The following is a 16268-nucleotide window of genomic DNA, read 5'->3' on the forward strand; positions in this document are numbered from 1 at the left end:
TTGCACCAATCACATTAAAGGTCAAGTCGTCATGTGCTTCATTGTAACAAGAGTCTATGGTGATCACGCACTGTCCATGTGCACGGAAATCAAGAGAGCCAATCAAAAGTTTTAACAAACAACCTATGCCACGCCCTCATCTCTTCCGCCAGGCGCCATCTTAGCTCTAAACCGGAAAGCTAGCCCTTCTTTTTTCAAGGTTTCCCATTTAGGGCCCCACAGAAATCCATAGACCTTAAGACCTGGTATTGGAGTTGAATCTGACTTCTTAATTCCTTGAACTTCTTGACTTCTTGAACCCAGAGCTGTCTCCCTGGCCAGGGAGATGGATGGAAGCTTTGGGTTGGGGTGGCCTGTGGACATGGTCTAAGACATCCATCCAGAGATCTGGCCACCAGCTCAGCCCAGACATCCCTGTTTTCTTTAAATTCGTTGACAGTAAATCAACAGTGGTCCATTGGAATCCACTGAGAAGCTCTTGTTGCTCTCAGCCTCTGAGTTTCTGAAGTTCACCACTTTAAAGCTGGTTACTTAGCATTTTTAATACATATATGCATGAAGTGGGCTTCCCATGTGGCTCAGCTGGTAAAGAATCTGCTTGCAATGCGTGAGACCTGGGTTCAATCCCTGGGTTGGGAAGATCCCCTGGAGAAGGAAAAGGCTACCCACTCCAGCATTCTGGCCTGGAGAAGTCCATGGACTAAAATCCATGGGGTTGCAGAGTCAGACAGAACTGAACAACTTTAACTTTCACTTCACATGAATGTAGAAAAATTATTAAAATACGGAAAAATTATTAAACACATATGTAAATGCTTCATCGCTTTGTCCTCCCCAGGAAAATAACACTAATAATTTTTGTTTGTTTTTTAGTTTCACCATCTAAAGATGGTGAGATACCATTTCACTGGAGAGATACCCATTTTAAATCTGAACCAGATTCGACAATACTATTCTAATCATATCTTTTAAAAAACATCTGATAGGTGGGATCTGATATATATATAACACTTTATATATGTGAGTTATGAAGTATAATTAATGAACTTGCCTCAAACAAAATCATCGCCAACACTGTGAGCCCGATGTGGACATTTTCGTCTATCTGTCTGCCCTTCCCTGCACTATCCTTTCATCTTTCCTTGCTGTTTTTGGTAGTCTGTATCCCTAAAAATATATATAATACTACTCGTTAAAAGTTGTGTCATGATGTTGTTCAGTGTTTTGTTTCTAGGATTTAACAGCCTTGTTCTGTGCCGCTATATTTACTCATCTCACTTACATAATATCTGATAAGGTTAACATGCATGCTTCCTCCTGTCAGTGGGTGTTTGAGTTATTTTCAGTCTTCGGCTGTCACAAAATACCCTGCTATTTATATTCTTGCACATATCTCTGCTGCACATATGCCATTTCTTTTTCTTTTGGTTATATACCAGGGAGGAGAGTTTGGGAGAAGAAAGGCTAATTTATGACCAACTTTACAAGAAAACGCCCTGTTCATTTACACAGTGGTTATAGCAATGCACCTTGTTATCAGCAGTGAATAAAAGTGTCCTTTAAGATTCACTCTTGTCTTATCCCAACACTTGGTGTCATTGGCCTTCTTAATTTTTGACAAATTAATAGTAGAGTGAACTTAATGTACCAGCAGTTTTGAGCTTCTTTCACATGTTTAGTTATCATCTGTTTCATTTACTGTAAAAAGACTGCTCATCTCTTTGATGTCAGTTCTCACTGGGTTATGTTTTTTCATCAACTTGAAAGCATTCTTTACATATTCAGGAGATTCACAATGGTGGTTTCATGTGTTAAAAAAGATCACCTCCTCATTTGTGCTGTATGTTTTCACAAGGTGCTTTTCTTGATTTTAGTGTATTTTATATAGACAACTTTGCCCATTTAGGGTTAGAGCCTTTCCCTTAAGATTTTCTTCCGTGCCCCAAGGTTAAAAGTTACTCCCTTATCTTCTTTTACCTATTTTAAAATTACTTGGGGTTAATTTTTGTGTGTGATTTAGGAATCCAGTGTTGGTTTTATCCATAATGAATAGTAATTCTCCTAGTTCCGTTTATTGAATAATCCGTTTTTCCCATGTATCTGGGACACGCAGCCTGTGATGTCTTGTTTCCCCAGGTACATGGGTTTGTTTCTGTGACCTTTTTATCTGTGTCTTGCTTAGTTTGCCCACTTCTGTATCGGTGTTGCCTGCTCTTAATTATTGTTATTCTCTGCGACACCTTCATATTTGGTTCTTTCACCTTTTTCCTCTTATGGGGTGGTATTTGGCTGTCCTTGGACTTTTGCCATTCTATAGAAATTTTAGAGTTAATTTATGAAACGGGAATAACAATGACAAAGACAACAACAAAACCAGTGGGGGATTTGCTAAGATTGCTTTCAATCTATAGGTCAGTTGAGAAAGAACTGACTTTATTTCTTATGTTGGGTTCTCCTGTCCATGAACATTGTATCACTATTCATATATTTGTGTTCTATCCATATATTTGGGGAAAGTTGTATACTTTTGTGAATAGGTCTTACTCATTTTCTGAATGCTTCTAGGTACATGTGACATGTTTGTTTCCAGCCACTTTAGTTTTGGGATGCCTTAGGAGATGTCATTTTTGCAAAGGATAGAAGTCTAATTGATATTTATACATATCTTGCATCCAGACACTTAATTATACTTTTAGTAATTCTAATATTTTTGTCTATAGATCCTCCTAGAAGTAAAGTCATTTGTGAATAATTGAAATATGGTTTATTTCTTTTCATTTCTGGCGTTTTCTTTTTCCTGTCTTCTTTGCTTGAGTTAGAACTCTAATATAATAGTGAACTGAAGCAATAAAAGATAGCCCTTCATTGTTCCTCATCTTTATAAGAAATGTTCTTATTTGATTAAGACTGATGTCTGCTATCACTTTTTTCCAAATACCCTTTATTAGGTTAAGGAGGTTCCCTTATGATTCTGTTTTGCAGAGTTTTGTTTTCTGCTTTAATCATAAGTGTGTGTTGAGTTTTATCAAAGACTGCTCTGTATCTATTAGGATGAAGGTATGATTTCCACCATTTTCTTCTCACTATGTTATCTGACACATATGACTTATTTCAATGGTAAACTCTCTTCTATGCCTACAACAAATCTAGCTTGTTTGACTTTGCTTTCCCCCCTAAATACGTGCCTGGTGCACATCTGGATTCTATTTGCTTTTATTTTTTTTTAAATTTTTGTTTCTTTACTCATGAGTAACTTTGGCCTATATTTTTCCTTTCCTTAACTGCTTTTGTCTGATTTAGAGAGAGGTTTTTATTTCCTATTTTTCCTTTATTTCCCCTATTTCTTGCAAGAATTTGTGTATGATTTGAATTAATCTGCTCGTGAAATTTTGGTAGTACTCAGCTAAAAACAAGAACTCGTGGTTTCCTTGTTGCCAGATTTTTATCTAATTTTTTCAAGCTGTTTAAAATGATCTGAACTCCTGTTTCTTTTTAAACTGGACTTCTTTCAGTTTTCTTAAATTATATTTTTCTAGGAGTATATTCATAGTTACCTGTTTTTCAGGTTAAAATTAGCATAAAATTATTCATTTTGCTTGAAATCCCTGCTATCTTTTTTTCATTATGAAAATGTTAATTGGGCTATATCTTTCATTTTTTTCTTGACCAACCTGCCAGACACTGTATGTTTTATTATTATTTTAAAAGAAAAATACTTTTGACTCCATGACTGTCTTTAATTCTGTATTTATTTTTGTTTTTATCTATTAATAGATCTTTCCTTCTACTTACTGTGTGTTTATTCTGCAGTTACTTTTTAACTTCTTAGACTAGAGACAGCTCAGTGATTTTCAGATTTCTTTTTAAGTAAATGCATTTAAGATGACAAATTTCTCTGTAGCTGTCAGCTCCTCTGTCCATGTGATTTCCTAGGCAAGAACACTGGGGTGGGTTGCCATTTCCTTCTCCAGGGGATCTTTCCCTCCCAGTAACTGAACCAGGATCTCCTGCATTGCAGGCAGATTCTTTACCAACTGACTCCTGCATAGATGGGCAATGAAATGGGAGCAACAAGTGTTAGTGTAAAGAAATATTTGTTGATCAGTTTGGATTAGATGACTGGTCCAGATTTAATCTGTGTGTAACACAGGAGCTTCCTTCATCCATTATAGAGAAAGAACATAACAGCATTAACATTAGTTATCAACATGATGTTCTAGATTTTCTTATCCTATACTTTTATTTTGCCCTTACTTTCTAATGTATTTATAAAGAAACTCACACCATCTTCTCTCAAAAAAAAAAAAAAAATGCCAGGCAGAAGTGTATTTGTTTGAAAAGAAACCTGTCAGTCCCAAGTTTTTCTCAATGACTTAAAATTCTGGGACGTTTGAGGGTTTCATTGTCAAAAGAGTGTATTAGGTGGCCAGTGCCATGCCAGACCCTATGGGGCAAGATTTCCATGCCCTTTTCTCCTGCACACATCCCTGCCAGGCAGCACCCATGAGTCTCGATGTGGAACTGCAGTGTTCTGCTTAAAGGAAGTCGTGTTGCGAACATCACACGGATTTCCAGGCTTACATTGGGGAGGTAGTTGAGTTACCAGTTCTTCAAAGTCTTCTGGAAGCCTGATGTCTTAAAAATAAATAGGCTCAGACTGGAATAAACTTGGGGCACTTGTAGCCCATACCAGCTAAAATCTCCCCATTCTTGAGCCCTGGGAGAAAACAGGGGATGTGCAGGAACCCCAAGGTTAAAGTCCCTTCCTTTGAACCCCTAGTTCAGCAGAGGAGAATCTGGTGACCTCAGAGGGTCCCCAGGATGCTGGCGGCTGTACCCGAGTTCAGGTTTTGCAGTCTTTTCTAGGCCCTTCTGCCACCAGGAGTTCATCTCCACAAGCAGGAGAGCCGCTCCTTGAGGCAGCGCCCATTAGAAAGCGATTTCCACATTTCCACTTTCATCATTTTCTTCGTATTCAGATCATGTCTAGATGTGTTGCTTGGGTGACCCCAGTTCACCAGCTAGACTTGCTGTGTCCTGGATCTTCTTAAACCCCGGCCCTGGGGCTGCTGCCTGCTTCTTCGGGGGTCTCTCCCAGACTATAGTAACAGGGTGTGCTGTGTACTAAGTCACTTCAATTGTGTCTGACTCTTTGAGACCCCATTGACTATAGCTCACCAGGCTCCTCTGTCCATGGGATTTTCCAGGCAAGAATACTGGAGTGGGTTGCCAGTTCCTCCTCCAGGGGATCTTCCCAACCCAGGGATTGAACCTACGTCTCGTAGGTCTCCTGCTTCGGCAGGCAGCTTCTTTACCGCTAGTGCCACCTGGGAAGCCCCTGGTAACAGGGATGTGGTGACAAAAAGCCCAGATGTGGTGACAAAAAACCTCGTTTCATTGTCTTGTCTTTGCTTCAGGCCCTTTGCTGGCCTTCTCGCTGGTGCTCATGGAAGGATTGGTTCCTTCAAGCAGACAGACCACATGCTATTTCTGTGCTGTAAATTTCCAAGGCTTCTTCCCTGGCCACCTCTCCAACCACAAACTGGAATAAAAAGTGTATTTGCAGCTATAATCAGCACACTTAAATACTAGTTAAATTCAGAATGAGTACAAAATCTGCACTGCTCTTGACTCCAAGAGAGACTATAAAAATATCCCATGGCCACGAGCACTCTAAGACCTTGACAGTGAGGTGGTCCCTCTGAACCTTCTTAGGGCTGTTCCGAAATAGTCCAGATTACATGGTAAGGGGATCTGATTCATAGAGGGTTGCATATTGGCTGTGGATTGGCAAACTCCTTTCTTGTTTATGTTTTCCTGGGACAAGAAGCCCAGTCTTGGCCGTTTATTTCCTTATACACTCTTTGAGGATGGCGCTTTCCTTAATTGCTTTGGTAACTTTGGTGTCTGGCATATGGGTGTACCTGAAATAGTTGTGAAGTGGCTGAACTAGAGAGTCGGAGGTGCCGAGAGCAGAAAGGGCCGTCAGCTCCCTGTCTTCATGCTCCTGTATGGACACCCCTGATGCTTTCCTGTTTCCTTTATGCCATCTCCATGACCACCCCTCGAGAAGCAGGGCATTTGCTATTTACCTCAAATTATAGATGATGGTGCTGAGGCTTCCAAGGGGTTGTGGAAGTGTCAAAGAGCTCGTGAATTTAAGGTGCAATCAAGTCTTAAGTCTAGGTCTCCTGAAATTGAGAGAAGTGTTCTTTCTGTTTCACTACTGGTATGTATTCAAAGATGCTATGTTTTAATCTGATGGCATGTGGGCTCACTGCACAGCCTTAGCACCACGTTCTGGAAGACTTGCTGGTTTAGGGTCCATGCCCTCACACCTGATAAATAGCCTTTCGCTGCGGACATACACTATGGAAAACAGGGAGGCCACTTCCAAATCATTAGTGGTCTTCAGCAATGTTCTCACTGGTTCCCTAGCTATCTTAACAAAGCTCCCACTGGTTTCTCTAACCTAACTGGATCTCTGCAACAGAGTGATTGTTCTAAAGTGATAAACATGCTCTGATCAAAGCTCCATCACTGGAGCTTCAAGGACCAAGTTCTGAGTCTTTATCTGAACCTGCAAGGCCAGCTTCCGGCCTCCCTTCAGCCTGGTGCACTCTGAGGTCCCCCGTACACACCTGACTCGTGTCCGAGGAGTGAGTTCTCCGTGGTTGTTCCCTCCCCTTGGTCAGGTGTCTGCAGGAAGCTGTTCCTAAGATCCAGGTCCTTGGAGATGCCCTCTCCCTATCCCAACACTGCCCCCTTCAGAGATCGCATCCCTCCTCCCCGTGATTACTGGGGTTTACCCAGCTGAGTCGACAGTGAGCTTGGCAGGGAGGGCTGTGGATCTCCTGGACTCTGACATCCCCTGGAGGGCCGTGCCCTTGGTCAGTCAATGAAGGAGCTGCATTTACAAAAGTTCCCTTTTGAATTCCCTGACGTGTGTGTATGCTCTGTGGGTGTTTAGAGGATGTGATGATTGGGAGGGAGCTGGCCGCGGGATCCTTCAGAGGGACCCCTCTTGACCCGATGTCCAGCTTGGCCTTGGTCCTGAGCTCCCAGAGTCTGATGTACGGAAATCACTGTGACCTCTGCTGGGAGGGTCCCCCAGTTCCCGGGGGTAGGGGTCTCTGTGCGCTCCCAGGCAGCTCTGCACGACGCTGGCTCTCAGCGTGTTTATGGGATCGAGCAGCAGTGTAACTCCTCTTAATGCTTAGGCTTTTTGAACCTTTTTCTGTTCTGGGCCTCCATAGATCCCAGAGAACACTTAGAGGGGTGCTCAGAGAGCTGATTCTGCAAACGCTTCCCTTGAAAGCAGAGTGCCTTCTCCTACCCTTGCCACTGTTTGAGCCGTGTTGCCCTGTGTGTCACCCTGTAGGCTCCCCATGTGTCACCCCGTAGGCACCCTGGATGTCACCCTGTAGGCCGCCTGGGTGTTGCCCTGTGTATCACCTTGTAGGCACTGTGTGTCACCCCAGGTGTCACCACCGTGTGTGTCCCCCTGGAGGACCCTGGGGATCTGGCACCCCCTGCCTTCTCAGCATCCAGCCCCGACTTGTCTGTTTTGAGTTGCCCACTCTGGCTTCTCAGCTTTTCTCCTGGACTGAGGCCACGTAATCTCAGATGTGCTTGCCAGGCACCGACACACTGGTGGGGCTGCAGGGGCCACTGCGCCCGTGGTGGACGTGGTGCCCGTGATGGACGCCTGTGGAGGGCTGGTCCGCAGTCCGTGGCCTGGCTGCACCATGGCTCTTGGGCCCTGGTTCCCGGGACGTGCAGCTGGTCCCGTCAGCTCCGCCCTATGCAGGCCCCCTGCCCTGGATGGCTGCTCCCATGGAGCCAGGAAAGGCCCAGAAAGCACAAAAGACAGGATGGAAAGTTGAAGCCAAGCCACCTTACTCGCTGCTGTGACGAACACAGTGCACACAGACAGACGGACACAAATGGACAAGCCCTGCTTGCTCTCCTTCCATCACTCAGTGGGAGGAAATAGGGAGAAAGAAAAATAAAAAATAGAAAGTCCTGTCTCAGGTAGAGCAGCCTGCTGAGAAGAAAGGTCCTGAGTTCCCTGCAGACTGCTCAGCACAGACCTTGAGAAGGTGGCCGGGGGACCCGTTGGAGGTGCTGAGGGAGCCCCCAGCCCCTTTGGGTGTCGCACAGGCGGGCTGAGACCCACACCTTCAGCTGATGGCGTGGCGGCCTCTCCTCAGTCAGTGGTGAGTTCCCAGGCCTGTGATGTGGTTTTCAGGGCCAGGCCAAGGCTTCCACATCCACTCTTCTGGGATCATCCGTGTGACCACAGTGGACTTCCCAGAAGGTCCCAGGCTGGCCGATCGATGTTCCTGAGTCTCGGCAGAGGGTGGCAGGGGCTTGGCCTGCACGCGGGCACAGGTGTCCTTGACCTTGGATTCCCTGTGGTAGTGCCTGACAACGTAGGAGTCAAAGGAAAACGGGGCCTTTCGGTCTTTGCTTTTGGTCGTCGGGAAGGTGATGTTCTCAGGCCTAAAGCCTGTCCACAGCTGGGGTTTAAGTCTGAGGGTCTCACACCTGCGGGCCCTTGGCAGGGAGTACAGGCCACATGCTTTTGTTCTGGCAGTGAGACTTTCCTCTGAATCAGCTGTCATGTGTGATCTGTGCTGGGATGGAGAGCACACCACCCCCTCCCTGCCAACCGCCCCCATGCAGACCCTTTCCTCCTTCCTGGGGAGGCCCTTCCTGGTTCTAGGCCAGTCCACCTGCCTCACAGGTGCAGAAACACACAGGTGGACAGACACACAGGCAGGCAGACACACAGATGCACAAACGCACAGATATGTAGGTGGACAGACGCACACACACACACAGTGGACAGACACAGATGCACAGACACACAGGTGGACAGACACACAAATGCACAGATACACAGACGGACAGACACACAGATACATAGGTGGACAGACGCATTGACACCCAGGTGGACAGACACACAGGCAGGCAGACCCACAGATGTACAAACGCACAGATACACAGATGGACAGATGGACAGACACACAAATGCACAGATACACAGGTAGACGCACAGACACCCAGGTGGACAGACACACAAATGCACATACACAGATGGACAGATAGACAGACACACAAATGCACAGATACACAGATAGATGCACAGACACACAGGTAAACAGACACACAGATACACAAACGCACAGACACACAGATGCACAAACATACGGATACGTAGGTGGACAGACGCACACACACACAGGTGGACAGACACAGAAATGCACAGATACACAGATGGACAGATGCACAGACACACAGGTGGACAGACACAAACGCACAGATACACAGATGGACAGACGCACAGACACACAGGTGGACAGACACACAAACGCACAGATACACAGATGGACAGACACAGAAACACACAGATACATAGGTGGACAGACACACAGACACGCAGGTGGACAGACACACAGATGCACAGACACACGGATGCACAGACACACAGGTTTACAGGTGCACAGATGCACAGACACACAGACAGTCGGGTCTGAGGGGCCTGGCTGGCTGTCCAGGCACAGATGACTGTCCGGCAGAGTGAGGAGGAAGGCCAGGGTGCTGTCTCCCTGCCCTGATGCTGGCGCTCGGCTTCACTGTGAGCACTCAGCACCCCCACGCCTTTTACCAAGCTCGGCTCAGGCGGCGGAGGTGGCAGGGGCGGGCTGTCCGGGGGCTATGGCTTCACCTTTGTCCTTCTGGACCGCGGCCGCTGTGGGGGCCGAGCAGGACTCACTTGGTCAGCACTGGGGACAGTGCAGCACGTGGCCACCCCCTCCCCCTGACCAGTTCTTAAAAACACTTGCAGTTAGGATGTGGTGCATTTATATTAAACATCAGGGAGCTTAGGATTTTGTTTTATTTTCTCTAAGAATCACTTCAAAGCCGGGTTGCCCTCAGTTCGGTGTTGACCATGTCATGAAGCACCCAATCCAGGCAGTGGTCGTTTGCAGGTTTCCTCTGTCCAGGCCCCGATGGGCTTGTGCACAAAGAGCCTGGTTCCCCCCTCGCGGAAACCTCACGAGATCGGCCTTATCACCCTGATCCTGATGAAACAGAGACCCAGGGAAGTCAGGCCACACTCCAGGCTGTGCTCCAGGCTGTGCTCCAGGCCTCCAGTGCTGACCCCACCGCAGTGGCAGGCTTTGCCCGGCTCCACGGCTGCCCTCTTTGCCTCGCCCACAGCACTCCACTCATTCTGCTGTCTGGGCACTTTGTCTTTTATTTCTGTATATTTTTATACACCTGTGCCTATTCTCTTGAGGCCAGTTCAATTCAGCATACACATCTCAAGACTGTACTTGGGGGAAGGCAAATATTATAAGACCAAAGGATGAAAACACTATGTAGAAACTGCCACATGTCTCCCAAAACCTTTACAAGAGAAGTGGAGGGGAGGACGGGGGTCATGACGTGGGTTGAGTGTCCAGGGTTCAGGGTGACACTGGGGTGAGTTGTGCAAAGATCAAGGTCTGGGGCGGGGCCGGGGGGCATCTCAGAGGCCCTTGAACACTACACTAAGAATTCTACTTAATCCAGTGTGCAGCCTAATCTATGTATATTTTTTGATGTGGGCCATTTAAAAACTCTTCACTGAATTTGTTAAGATACTGCTTCTGTTGTTTATGTGCTGGGTTTTTTCTTTTTTGGCCATGAGGCATGTGCAATCTTAGCTCCTCGAGTGGGGATCGAACCTGCAACCCCTGCAATGGAAGGCGAAGGCTTAACCACTGGACCACCAGGGAAGTCCTCCTAAATTCTACTTTAGATGAGTCAGAGCAGGGCTCCCAGTCCCCATGGGGCCGGGCTGGCTTCTCCTCTGATCGCTCTCTCCTCCCCTTAGAGCAGGGATGTGGGAGTCCCCAGAGACATCACCTCTTCCTACACACAGACTACAGACTTCCTAGACTACATACCTCTTCCTCCCCACCCTATCCCTGTAAAAGGTGCTGTCGCCTTTGAGTCATAGCCTGGGGCCAGGTTGGCCATTTATACAGCACAGGTACCCCAGGCTGGAACCTGGGGGATGCTCAAAGTCCACATCCCTGGAATAAGTCTATATCTTAGGACACCCTGAGGTATTCCCAACATGCTGTCCTCGTGAGAGGGCTGGGGTTGCCAGGAGTCGGGAAAGGTGAGGGGAAGAGTTGAGAGCTGGTAAGCACAGAACCTCTGCACAGTCTGATGGTTAATTATGAGGCCTGGGTTTCTTTGAGCACTCAGATGCAGGCAGGAGAATTGTAGCCGCAACAGCCCATGAAGCCCCAAGCCCGTGGGTCCCCTGAGACTTGTGGGGCACCAAATAGGACTTTGATCTCACCTTCCTGCAGGTGCCGAGACACAGGTTTCTGTTCTCAGCCACTTCCTTTCTTGGCTTCTCACGGCACCCCTGGCCCCGGCCCTCACATTCAGTGATTCTAATCATTAGTTTTTCTTTGGAAACATACAGACTGCCTCTCCTACTTGAGAGGATGCTTTATGACAGTGAAGGCCTTTGGAAAACTATGTGGAAACAAGGGAGGAGGAAAAGTTAACTGTGTGTTGTTTTGGTTTCTTGCTCATTGAAACCTTTTAATTTAATTAAAAAAAAAATTTTTTTTTCTGTTTCTCCCCTGGGATGGGCTTGGGAAGATGTTCAGCGTAGATGGTGACGTTTGTGTCTTTGGAATAGAGTCTTTATAGCAGAGCCAAAGCCTCTGAGGTTTCCAGATAAACGCTGGCCTGTGTTCTTATTTTTTGAAGCTTAGTCTAGCGAGAGTCTGCTCCAGTGCTCGGAAGACAGAGTGGGAAGAGGGAGCCTTTGCTTTTGTGTTGTTAGTGGGTCACGTGGGGGCGAGTCCACCCGGATCCCTGCATTCTGTGGTGACCACTCCTCGAGGGGAGTGGCCAGGCGCGCGTGACCGAGAGGGGTGACCAGACCATAATCAGACATTTAACCCAGTCTTGAATATGAAGACAAAGTGTTCATAGCTCAGACCTGTCGTGTGCAGGGAGAAAACTCCTGAAATCAGAGGCGCTACAGGCGTGCTCTCTGCTGGGTGTTTTTCATCTCCCCTGCCCTCCGCCTCCTCGTCGGTAAGAGGCAGAGAGGTTGGCAGTCATGCCTGCTGATCACCCACCGTGTGTCTGTGTCCTTGGCCTGGACGGACGAGGAGCTGCAGGCAGGGTGTCGGGATCTCTGCTGTGTTCACACTCACAAGTGGTTTGTTTACTTCCTTCAGCATGAAGGGAAAAACAGAGGAAAGTACTGTCTGCCTTTGCTTTTGAACTTGGCAGTAATGGGATTGTGTGAAGCCATTGGTCAGTATAATGCCACTTTGGGGGTGTGTGTGTGCATGTGTGTGGTGGGGAGGAGGGCTTTTGGAGAGAGCTTTAAAAGAGCCTGCCTAGATGTTTGGAATAAACTTATCCCCCTTCATTTTTTCCTTTGTTTGTAGATGTACCACTTGTCTTCTTTATGCCTTTTCTTGTATTTTTCTCTTTAAAATGTTCAGCTATTCTTTCGTAATTGGAAAAAAAAAAGTAATAAATGCATTTCTCTCTTTATGTCTGATGTTAAAACAGTCCGTGGGTTTCTTACTGCCTCTTATTGTGTTATAGAGAGGTTGGTTGCTTCATAGGTATTTGATATATATTTAGATTACATTTTATTTCTGTCATTGTACTCAGATGTTCAAATGATAATGGGCAGCACAGATCAGACCAGGAAAAATACACGAAGTATTTCTAAGGGGTGGGGGTATGTTATTTTTGTGGTTGAATTCCTGTAAAAGTACACTGTGGGTCTCAGGATGCTATCTGTTCATGTAAGCGCCGACGTTACACGCTGCTGAGCACTTACCACGCTGCGGTAAGCGTCGACCACACTGGCGGCTCTGTGAGTAGAGCTTCTGGGGATCCGAAGATGTTAGGCAGAGATCCAGCCTTCACGGAGACGTCAGCACATTTGGAGAGATGAGGTGTGCGTGATAAGAAGCTGGTTAATACTTTGTTTCAAAAGACACATGTCACTAAGAAATGGGAGTTCCAACTAGGGTGGTCTTCCAGGTGAGGTGGCTCCTTCTCACAACCTAGTAAGGTCGGGCTTTCCTTTCCAGCACCTGGTTTCTGACCTCCCATCACTCCCTGGTCCCTCTGCCTAGCACCTCACCTCACTGCCTAGCATCCCACCAGTCTCTCAGAGCCACACAAACAGCTCCTCTGTTGTGAAGTATGATTGATGAGTTCACCAGGAAATTTGGGTTTCTTCTGGGAACTGCGAGTAGTGGACGGCATTAACTCTGGCATCTGGTTGGCATTTGGAAATCTCCCATCGGTCACCAAATACGCATAAGATTTTGTGAGAACTCTTTAACTCACTAACGATCGGTTTCCTCATATGTAATGTTAGGATAAAAATATCCCATTGGACTGTAGTCATGGCTAAATCCATGGAAACAGATAAAACTCTGAACACTTACTGGGCAGCCTGTAAAACCTCACGTCTTTTCCTTTCTTTGCTGTGTAGTTATTTGTGCATATGTCTGCACTGATCACCTGCATTGCAAACCTTCAGAGGGTGAACCCCCCCGGGCCTGGCACAGACCCTCTCACACAGCCTGGTTGGCCCTCTGTGCTCATCTTGGTCTGTGCCATTATGAGGCCAATGCTGGACCTTTGGGGGTCTTTGGTTGGTCTTGGCCTTGGAAGACCTCCTGATCATAATGGTGATTTTGATAGATGGATGAATAAGGAGGCCGTCTCCAACACAGAGTCACAGAGGATGGGGGAACAGGTACATGTGGTCTGGAATCAGGCAGCAAGTTTGAGAGCAGCAGGTTGATTAGGGAGATCCATGACCATAAAGAAGGTTGAACTGATGAATTGATGCTTTCTTGTTGTGGTGCAAAGTGATCAAATCAGTCAATCCTAAAGGAAATCAGTCCTGAATATTCACTGGAAGGACTGATGCTGAAGCTGAAGCTCCAATACTTTGGCCACCTGATGCAAAGAGCTGACTCACTGGAAAAGACCCTGATGCTGGGAAAGATTGAAGGCAGGAGGAGAAGGGGACAACAGAGGATGAGATGGTTGGATGGCATCACTGACTCGATGGATATGAGTCTGAGCAAATTCCAGGAGATAGTGAAGGACATATGAGCCTTGGTGTGCTGCAGTCCGTGGGGTCGCCAAGAGTCGGCTGAGTGACTGAACAGCAATGAACAACAGCAACTAAGCTTTCTGTGTCTGAGGTCTGCAAGGATGTTTCTCCTGAGGTGTCCCTTCCACAGAGCGTCCCTGATGCTTGGTGAAGCGGGGTCAAAGGGCACTACGGTTCTCCGATGACACAGACTCTAAATATCTGACAAGGCGAGCCTGACTAATTGCATAAGTGTATTTTTCACCTTCACTGGCCAAGCAAGGGGTCTTTGGGTCGAAATATGTCCATGTATTTTACAGAAGAAAGAATTTCTCCCGAGTTAGCATGCAGCACATTCTGATCAGATGCATCGCCCCTTTGGTTTTGTCCTGTTCCCGGAGGCGTTGACTGAGCTCAGCACCCTCCACACCCCAGCTTCCTCCTCCCATGTTACACGGCTCCTCAGCGCCTTGTTCTCCTAAGTTAAGCCTTTTGTTTTGCGTCCTTTCCTTCTCAGAATCTGTAGAGTTAAGCATGTGATGTCAACTTAGATGTCAACTGCCTGAACCCCATGTCCGAAGAGAAAATGACAGAATGAAAGAACATTAGAAGCTGCTGCTGCTGCTAAGTCGCTTCAGTCGTGTCCAGCTCTGTGCGACCCCATAGACGGCAGCCCGCCAGGCTCCCCCGTCCCTGGGATTCTCCAGGGAAGAACACTGGAGTGGGTTGCCATTGCCTTCTCCAAACATTAGAAGAGGACCAGATAAACCATGTGGTTTCAACAACTCCCTCTCGTCCTTCCTTTTCTTCCTCCCCTTCTCTTCTTTCTTCCATTTTCCCTTCTTTTCCCCCTCCTCCCCTCCCTCCCTTCCTGCCTTCCCTTCTTTTGATGGGTAAAAGTCTTCCAGCTGGTTCTTGACCCATCTAGGGTGAGACTCAGGGTTTTTGGCTCATGCCCTCATACCACAATAAGTTCTAGTCCCTGAGTGAAGAAGTGGGGTCACTGGGATGCATTTTATCCAGGCCCTGGTCCTCACCTGGATGAGGGCGTGGGGTACACAGTTCACATCCAATGAGCGTGCTTGTCCCTGGAGCAGGATCTCTCGGGTAGCTGTGCTAACACGTGGTTGGTCTAGTCTAGAACTGTCCTTGTTCACCGACTGGCCCACCAGCTCAAGTAGTACAGTAGAAGAATCAGTGAAGTGGCCCAGAAAAAAAGGAATAATGTTAAAGAAGAACCTTTGAGAGAGGAGCGGAGGTGGAGAGGAAGAACACCGCCACCGCAAACAAAAACTGGGACAAAGAACATATTAGTTCTGGTCTGAATTCTCCTTCGTTGGAGCCAGGCTCACAGTTTGAGATCAAGGAGGCAGCGAGGAGAGATTAGGTAGAAAAGCTATATTTCTGCATAGGAAGGAGTCCTGCATGCGTGTTTCTGCAAGGCACTCCTTTAGAGTTGCATGTAGACACGTGGGCTCAGGTGGGGGACGGTTCCTTCACCTTGGCTGATGAGGCTGCCGTGAGGATGTTATTAATACAAGAAGCGTACCTACTCCGCAGACAGATGGGTTGTGATGGGGCCGTTGGGGGAACGGGATGTGTCCGTGGTTGTTGGAGACGGTTGTCTGAGGCAGTGACATGAGACAGGTTTCTGACCCTCTCGGGGAGGCTGAGGCTCTCAGAGGGTTCTGCAGGTTCCCTGCTGGCCCTCCCCACCGCCCCCCGCCCCCCGCACCGTGACTGCCAAGGGTGACAGGAGCCCTGGGGTCCACGGGTGGGCAGCACCAGGCCCCCTTCCATGGGGAAGCTAGGTTTCTCTAGATTATAGAAAGGTCTGTACATCACAGCTCAGTAGGTAAAGAATCTGCCTCCAATGCAGGAGACCTGGGTTCAATCCCTGGGTCGGGAAGATCCCCTGGAGAAGCAAATGGCAACCCACTCCAGTATTCTTGCCTGGAGATTCCCATGGACATGGAGCCTGGTGGGCTGCAGTCCATGGGGTCACAAAGAGTCAGACATGACTGAGCGACTTTCACTTTCTGTATATTTAGGGCCTTGATAAAGTTTTGAGGTCCAGCGTCTTGTAAGAGAGAGACTCTCCCAA

The 16268-nt window shown here is 47.3% G+C and overlaps 1 protein-coding gene across 17 annotated transcripts in view; it reads left to right on the forward strand.

Annotated features, from left to right (window-relative positions):
- RNF144A (ring finger protein 144A) overlaps positions 1-16268 on the forward strand; it is a 132123-nt gene that overhangs the window by 47634 nt on the left and 68221 nt on the right. The gene's annotated exons all lie outside the window — the stretch shown is intronic.

Source organism: Ovis canadensis, chromosome 3 (genome assembly GCF_042477335.2).
Source record: "Ovis canadensis isolate MfBH-ARS-UI-01 breed Bighorn chromosome 3, ARS-UI_OviCan_v2, whole genome shotgun sequence".
Lineage (NCBI taxonomy): Eukaryota > Metazoa > Chordata > Mammalia > Artiodactyla > Bovidae > Ovis > Ovis canadensis.